The sequence below is a fragment of the Bombina bombina genome, chromosome 1 (genome assembly GCF_027579735.1).
Source record: "Bombina bombina isolate aBomBom1 chromosome 1, aBomBom1.pri, whole genome shotgun sequence".
NCBI classification, from domain to species: Eukaryota; Metazoa; Chordata; class Amphibia; order Anura; family Bombinatoridae; genus Bombina; species Bombina bombina.
Genome location: NC_069499.1, coordinates 1476612393 through 1476619892, shown reverse-complemented (window position 1 = coordinate 1476619892; position 7500 = coordinate 1476612393).

Below are 7500 nucleotides of genomic sequence, written 5' to 3'. Positions count from 1 at the left end.
CAAATAATTTGGTTCTTGCCTGGGTGACATGCGGCTTTAGGATAGTGATAAGTGTGCAAAAGTTTAGTTCAAAGATTCTCAGGAACAAAACACTTACCACTAGGTTTCTCAGGAGGTTCAGGACACCTTGGACAGAGGCAAAAATTGTTGAGAGAGGGCATCAGCCCAAACATTCTTACTACCAGGCAGGTAGGAGACCACATAATTAAACCAAGACAAAAATAGCGCCCATCTGGCCTGTCAGGGCGACAAACGTTTTGCTTCAGGTAGATAAGTTAAATTCTTGCGGTCAGTAAGAATGAGCACTGGCACGCTAGTACCATCGAGAAGATGCCTCCATTCCTTGAGTGCCAAAATTATGGTCAGTAATTCCCTGTCGCCAATTTCATAATTGCACTCCACTGGAGACAATTTCTTAGAGAAGAAACCACACAGATGCAAGGAACCGTCAGGCATAAGACGTTGAGACAAGAGGGCACCTACTCCAGTCTCAGCTGCATCGACCTCAAGAACGAAAAGCAGGACAGGGTTAGGATGAACCAGAACTGGAGCGGCAGCAAAGGCAGTCTTAAGACTATCAAAGGCCTTAATGGCAGTAGGTGACCAATGGAGTGGATCATTCTCTTTACGGGTCATGTCTGTGATAGGTTTGACCAAGGAAGAAAGGTTTTTAATAAACTTTCTATAGTAATTGGCGAACCCCAAAAAACATTGAATAGACCGAAGACCAACTGGGCGAGGCCACTGCAGAACTGCAGATAACTTGTCAGGATCCATGGAGAACCCTGCAACAGAGATAACATAACCTAGGAAGGTTACTTGAGTCTGATGGAACTCACATTTCTCGAGTTTACAAAACAGGCCGTTCTCACGAAAGATGAGCCTCAAGTGTGGGTGAGTGTATGAGGATGTCGTCTAAGTACACCACAACACACTGTTGCAACATATCTCGTAGGACATCATTAATAAATTCCTGGAAAACAGCAGGAGCATTACATAGGCCAAAGGGCATTACAAGATACTCATAATGCCCGCTCCTGGTGTTAAATGCTGTTTTCCATTCGTGGCCCTCCTTGATCCTAACGAGATTGTACGCTCCTCTCAAATTAAGTTTAGTAAAGACTGTAGCTCCCTTGAGGTGGTCAAAGAGTTCCGTAATGAGCGGAATAGGGTAAGCATTCTTAATGGTAAGACGATTAAGACCCCTATAATCGATGCATGGTCTTAACTCGCCACCCTTTTTCTTCACAAAGAAGAAGCCAGCCCCTGCAGGAGAGCAGGATTTGCGGATGATTCCCCGCGACAGCATCAGCAACATACTCCTCCATAGCACAATTCTCTGCAACAGACAGAGGGTAAACCCGGCCCAGAGGAGGAATGGCTCCGGGTTGCAGGTCTATGGCACAATCGTAAGACCGGTAAGGAGGCAACGTACCGGCACGCACCTTGTCAAAAACATCTAGGAACTCTCGGTACTCCTCTGGCAATTGAGATACCAAAGAAGTGCACAAGACTTTAACTGGTTTCCGAAGAAAAGTGGAAATACATTGCGGGGACCACGACAAAATTTCGGACCTGCGCCAGTCGAAACTGGGCTTGTGCTTTTGGAGCCAGGGATAACCCAGAACAACCGGAGAATGCAGAGAGTTTATCACCTGGAACTGGAGGGTTTCAAAATGGAGAGCCCCAACAGCCATGGACAACGGAGCAGTTTCGTGAGTAACGAGTGCGGGCTGAAGGGGTCTGCCATTAATGGCCTCAATAGCAAGCGGAACGGACCGAGGCAAAACAAGATTGGAGTGCTTTGATACAAAAGCACTGTCAATGAAATAGCCTGCAGCACCGGAGTCAACAAGAGCCTGGGTGACTATGGAGGAGTCCACCCAGGAAAGGACAACCGTGACCAAAGGTTTCTCCTTAAGCGGTTCCGGGGACGAAGATAAACCACCCAAGATCTGCCCCCGACAGGACCTTAGGTGTGAGCGTTTCCCGGCCGTGTAGGACAAGACTTCAAAAGGTGGCCCTGTAACCCACAATAGAGGAGGAGCCAATCCCTCCTTCTAAAGGCCCTCTCTGCCGCGGAGAGACACGTGAATCCCAACTGCATTGGCTCAGCAGTACCTAGTGACTCGGGACCAGGAGGCATGGGAGGAGAGGAAGGCATGGGTGGGAACGAAAATGTAGGAGACAACGGAACAGGAGGCTTCCGCACGCGCTCTGAGTCTGATGTCAATTAGGATCAAAAAAGACACCAATGCCTTGAGATCCTCTGGTAAATCTCTGGCAGCAACTTCGTCTTTAATTGCATCAGAGAGCCCATGAAAGAAGGCGGCAACAAGGGCTTCATTGTTCCAACCAACCTCTGCGGCAATCGTACGGAACTCTTGAGCCATGGTTACGGACATATCCCGACCGTCAGGCAGCAGGCTTGCTCTTGGCGGGAATTAGGGACGGTTTTGTTATTCCCGTGGGTAAAACTGTGGTTGGTTCACACACTCACTGTAACTTAAAATCTGCTTACCAGCATCCGGGGGTTGTTAGAGATAAGCTAGCCAAGGAAATATAGATGGGGAGGATCCTGGGGCCATTTTCTAAACCCCCCCTTCCAAATTTGGTCATCTCTCCACTAGGCGTGGTCCCAAAGAAGGAGGCAGGCAAGTTTAGATTACTTCAGCACCTCTCCTACCCCAAAGGAAACTCGGTCAATGATGCTATTAACCCTTAGTTAAGCTCAATGCACTATCAGTCATTTGATAAGGCGCTTTACCTTGTTCCCAGGGCAGGTAGGGGTGCCTTGTTGGCGAAACTTAATATTGAGTCTGCATTTTGTCTGTTACCTTTGCATCCAGCGTCCTTTTCCCTAATGGGCTGTAAGTTTGAGGGTAGCTACTATGTAGATCCATGTTTTCCAATGGGTTGCGCTATTTCTTGTTCATTATTTGAATGCTTTAGCACCTTCTTACATTGGGCGGTAGCTAAGTTAACGGGAACAGACTCCATAGCTCACTACTTTTTACGATTTTCTGCTATTTGGGGTCAGAGGGTCTGATAAGTGTATGCAGATCATGTTAGAAATGAGAAGCCTCATGGGTCAATTCGGAGTTCCCCTAGCTGAGGATAAGACCCAAGGCCCATGTACAAAATTAACATTTTTAGGAATAGAGATGTTGTGTAGATTACCTTTAGATAAAGTCCATGAAATGCTAGACTTGGTTAGGATGGCTGTGTCTAAGCAATACCTATCTTTGATGGAGCTTCAATCTTTATTAGGATTGCTAAATTTCACTTGCACTGTCATTCATATGGGTAGGGTCTTCAATAGGAGATTGGAAAGACAACTCAAGGGCAACCCCAGGGTGTCAGATAGAATCATAGTTTCCCAGGAAATGGTTGAGGATTTGAAAGTGTGAGAGGCTTTCTTAATTCACTTTAACCGAGTCAGTGTATGGCGCTCTAGCCCTGTATCTAGCCAGTCCCTGCATTTTTTTACTGATGCCGTAGGATAATACGGTTACGGTGCATACTTTCATGGGGAATGGTGTGCAGGTCCCTGGCCATGCGAATGGGGTCAATCTGGCCTCACTAGGAACATTACATTGCTAGAGTTATTTCCCATTCTTATGATGATCAAGCTCTGGGGACGGAGTGATAATTTGAAGCGACAACATCAGTGTTGTGTATTACATCAACAGGCTATCGGCCTCCTCTGCCACCGTAGTCCGACTTTTGCGTCACATGGTATTGAGATGCCTTTAGCTTAACATCCACTTTCAGGCTACACATGTCCCAGGAGTTAATTATGTTTTAGCGGATGCCCTTTCCAGGTTCGATTGGTTGACTTTTAGGAAATTAGTGCCTCATGCAGCTAAAGACGGGCTAGCCTGTCCCGGTTTTCTTTGGCAGCTGGTGGATCCTGGCTTTTCTTAATTCCTTTAGCTCGCTCTTCTCTCGCCCCAGTGACATGGAAATCCTAAGTTAGACTATGGAAAGACTGGGACCAGTTTTGCAGTATTCGCAACATAGACCCTATGGTTGCCTCTCAGGTGATACTGTGTGAATGGTTGGTGTGTTTAAAGATGAAGGTTTTACGTAAGGGAGCAATTCAGTCCCGCTTAGCGGCATTATCATTTTTTTTACAAGATTCTGGGGTTTCCAGATGCCACAAATTCATTTTTTATTAGGCAAGCTCTAAAAAGGTTGGGGGCGGTCCCAGATGAAAAAAGCAGATATTTGGGAACCAATCACGCTTGACCGGTTGGAGTGGCTGGTGGCGGTCTTGCCTGAAGTGTGTTCTACCTCTTATGAGGTATTACTGTGAAAAGCAGCTTTTGTTTTGGCTTTTGCGGGGGCCCTGCGAATATCCAAGTTAGTATTCCCAAAGAAGACACATTCTAATAAAGGTATACAGCTTATTCATATTAGAGTTTACCCCTCCTCGGTACTGCTTTTTATTCCTTCATCAAAAACGAATCAGGAAGCCAGAGGGGCATGGTTAACTTTTTGTTTGCTGATATCCATTGCCTGAGGACTCGGATCACTGCTAATTGTTCTACCTGGTTCTTCGCGGGCTCACGCCCAACACCTGAGTGTACTGTGGATCGGATTATCGCCATCCTTGGAGGTCTCCCTGTGCCGCAGGATCTTTTTGTATTGTGACCTGCCACTGGTGTTGAGTTGCTCCTGGAATAAGTCTATCGGGTGACATTATTGGTCCCGAGCTGCACTGCTAGGCACTCCGGTCGTGCCTCTTCACTTGTGAGTACCTGCTCGATGGGGGTGGCTGTGTTTCATTCGACCTCTGGTTCTCCTACATTATTACCCTATGTGGCGCCTCTGTTTATCCTTGTCTATTTAGGGTAATTGTCTGTTGCTATCTACTATCAAGAGTGCTGCCGTTCTCCTTCGCCTGTTGTTCCTTCACTAGCACACCTCTATAGAATCATTGATTCTACTATTATTAGACTGACATGGTTAACTTTTCCAGCACTAAAAGACACTTCATGCTGCCCGGTATGGGCAATTTCTTATACACAACAGTAGGACATCCTTATCCCTTTACCAATTCCGTAGAATTCTGGCCCTAGCTGTACAGTTAGCAGGTTTTAAACCTTCTAAGATTTCACCACATTCCTTCAGAATTGGGACTGCCACAAACGCGACCTCCCATAGTAAGTGATGGCCCCTCCTGTGTGCATTTAATTTGTATGTTTGTTACCTTGGTTAATTATAGTTTGTTTTTTAGGTGCAAGCAAGGCTGCCTCCAGAGTGTGGATCGTAGGCCACTCTTTTATTCATTGGGCGGCGATCCGGGCTACTAAAACAGGGGGGCAGAATTTGAGTTTCCCCTCATCTAAGATTTCCATCAGGTGGTTAGGTTCGAGGGGCATGTGCTGGCCTCAACTTCCGGGTGTTCTACAGGATGCTTACATCCTTCTTCATTTGGGAGGAAATTAAATGGGAGCAATCTCGGCCCTTGATCTAACAAAAATTATACAATCTGACTTAGGTTGCATTAGGGTCTGGGTCCCTGGAGTTACATTAGGCTGGTCCAACATTATAGCTAGATGCCATTGGTGACATATGGGTTCCTCCAGTGCAGCCTACAGAAAAAGGAACAAGTTGAATAGAGACTTGGGGGCGAGAGTCACTGGTACCCAGGGTTTCGTGGTACGTCACAATTCAATTATGGCCGACAAGGGGGAGCTCTTTAGGCCCGACGGGGTCCATTTAACAGACATAGGATTAGACCTATTTCTAGGGGATATAAAGAGGGCTTTTGCGCCCTTCCGTTAAGTCCATTTGGGTTGGTGGTGGCAAGGGATACCTGAGATGCTATCCCTTATGGCGGGAGGTCACAGACAAGAGTGCACGGAGATGGTGAACGGGGGAGTGATGGCCAGGTTGATGAGGACGGGACTGATTACTTCAGTTAACTGGAGTGTCCCACCCTCAGGGATAGGTAGGACAGGAGAACTCAAAAAACAACCTTAGTAACTTCTCCAGCCAAGCAAAGTCCTCAGCTGTTGTCTAGATCGTGCCACTGACCTCTTAAGTCCGGGGTTGCTGTTATCTCATTTGCCGCCATCTAAATTATAGTCTGTTGGTTATATATATATATATATATATATATATATATATATATATATATATATACAGTTTTATATATTTGTTAATAAAAGGGGACCAGTGATGGTTCAATTATTCACAACAAAGTGTCTGTTGTTATTTATGGGGAAGGGTGTAGAGTGTAAGTTACATTAGAAGAACTAAGGAGTTAAAGGTATACCACTTCCCCCCTTTTTTGCCCTGTTACCTCTGGGAGTGAACTGGTAAGCCTTTAATCCCTTAAGTAAGTGAAGAGCCAGATAGGCTGGCAGTGAGTTGGATAGAGGAATGGGAGTTGCAGTGAGTTTGCAACAATGTTGCAGGGACAGGGAGTGGCTTACCTCTTATCCAGATGAATCTGGAGTTCCTCTTCCTCTTTGCTTCAGGACAAGAAGCTGTCAACTTGCCCTCCCTCCCTCCCTGTTGATGGCGGCATGAGTAATGAGTACAAAAAAAAGGGACAGGGAGGGATGGGGTAGATAAACTACAAAAAAGCGGTTGTACAAAAAAAAAAGGGACAGGGAAGGATGGGACAAATAAACTACAAAAAGGGGTTGTACGAAAAAAAAGGGACAGGGAGGGATGGGACAAATAAACTACAAAAAAGGGGTTGTACAAAAAAAAAAGGGACAGGGAGGGGTGGGGCAAATAAACTACAAAAAAGGGGTTGTATAAAAAAAAGTGGCAGGGAGGGATGGGACACATAAACTGCAAAAAAGGGGTTGTACAAAAAATTAAAGGGACAGGGAGGGATGGGACAAATAAACTACAAAAAAGGGGTTGTACAGAAAAAAGGGCACCTTGCACTGGCAGCATGACACGTAATATGTGTGACTGTGCACTGTGACTGTCAATTGTATGCACACCCCAGCACAGTTTCTCTACAAGTTACTGCTTGGGCTGACATTGTGCCCCGCCCCCTGATTCTCACAGCACCCTCAACAGACATACTATCCTCTCTGGTCATGGTCTGATAGCTCTGTGCTACTAACTGGTTGTGTGTGTTATCTGGGAAGCACTAGGCAGCTTTTCAACCACGGAGCTCAGCTAGAGAGGGAAGAGCAGTGACAGAACAGCAGAGGAAAAAAAGAAAGAAAAACGAGTGAAAAATCCTTTCAGTCAGTTTTCTTTTCTTTTGCTGAATCGCTGCTGTTCTGTCCCTGCTTTCCCTCTCTAGCTGAGCTCCATGGTTGAAAAGCTGCCTAGTGCTTCCCAGATAACACACACAGCCAGTTAGTAGCACAGAGTAGCAAGCTAAGCTGATGCTTATACTTCAAGACAGTGGCACATTTTAAACAACATCTCATCTAGATAGAACATGAGTACACTGTAAACTTTATCAAGATTGTATGCTCTATTTCTGTGAAATACAGGTATGCCTCACTTTACAGCTCT